The following is a 1,368-nucleotide window of genomic DNA, read 5'->3' on the forward strand; positions in this document are numbered from 1 at the left end:
TTTTTTTTAAACTGTTGATTATAAGAAAACTACATGAAACTCTTTAAGATTAGAAAATAAGTAACATGAATTACTGGTACATCTCTTTAAAACCAACTGTTAAAGTACTCCTTGAAAATATATTGGACTTTGAAAGCCATGTTTTACAATCATGAGGTTTATATAGTTTTAAACAGTGTCCTAGTTCATACTTGAAATTCAGAGCATTGTCAGTGCCAGAATTTCAAAGAAGAAAAATAAAAGTATTATGTTTACATACAATAGTATTATAAAAATACAATAGTATTTTTATTTTTCTTCTTTGAACTTAGAAATTATTAATGTGTATATAAAATATTTAAAAGTAATTTATCTTCAACTATTGCTATTTTCTGCATGTTTGATCTATTCATGGCAGTTGAAAACCTGATGACATACAGTACAACCTTTATTTTTACATATCCCATTGTCACGTAAGCTTTTATTTCTTTGAAAATATTCACTGCTTTTCTTTAAATAGCACTCAAGAAAGATGAAAAACTACAAAGTGCTAAAGACGAGGCTGTGTGCTGTGTTAATATTAAATGCCTTGCATCACAAGGTGAGCAGCATATAAATTTTGATAAACTAAACTATACATCAGCTTTTTTTCTTAACTTTAGAATTAAAGAGGGCAGAAGTTTGAGATTTTAAACTGACTGTTCATTGCTGTATGCTGCCTGGAACCACACTATGTGACAGCCATATACATTTCTTTGAAAAAAACAAATAATGGGTTCTTACTGAGAATTCTCATAAGGGCAAGAAGTCAGATTGAATAGTGTGTAAAGAAGGGAAGGATACTTGGATGGGGACAGTGCTAAGCCTCCCTTAGGCATGAAAGTTGCCTGGATGACTTTGGACCAGGCTCTCAACCCAACCTTCCCCACAGGATGATGATTGTAATGAATGTAGATAGGGCTGGAAGAGACTTGGAAGTCTTCTAGCCTGACCCCATGCTCAAGACAGGAGGCCTTAAAACATCCCAATTAAATGGTTGTCCGGTCTGTTCTTGAAACTGCCTGCGATGCACCACCTATAACTCTGATCCCTAATCCTCTTCAATAGGCTAGACATACCTCCCACAACCATTCATCATAGAATTTAGCCTTCATATTCCCCTTGCCTAATTTGACTTGTACACTGTTCTATTTGCCTTGGTGATACTTTTGATAGGTCCGTCTATTCCTTTTTTGTAAAAACGGATGCAAAGAAAGAATTAAGCAGTTTTGCCTTCTCTCTGTTGCTTGTCATTTTGCCATATGCTCCCATTAGTGCAGCTATCATTTCTTCTACTTCTTGCATCTTACATATTGAAAGACGCTTATATTTGGCATTAGTTGCCAGTCT

Source organism: Thamnophis sirtalis, unplaced genomic scaffold (assembly GCF_051295495.1).
Source record: "Thamnophis sirtalis isolate CommonGarterSnake01/CBP01778 unplaced genomic scaffold, rThaSir2_p1.2 scaffold_3, whole genome shotgun sequence".
Lineage (NCBI taxonomy): Eukaryota > Metazoa > Chordata > Lepidosauria > Squamata > Natricidae > Thamnophis > Thamnophis sirtalis.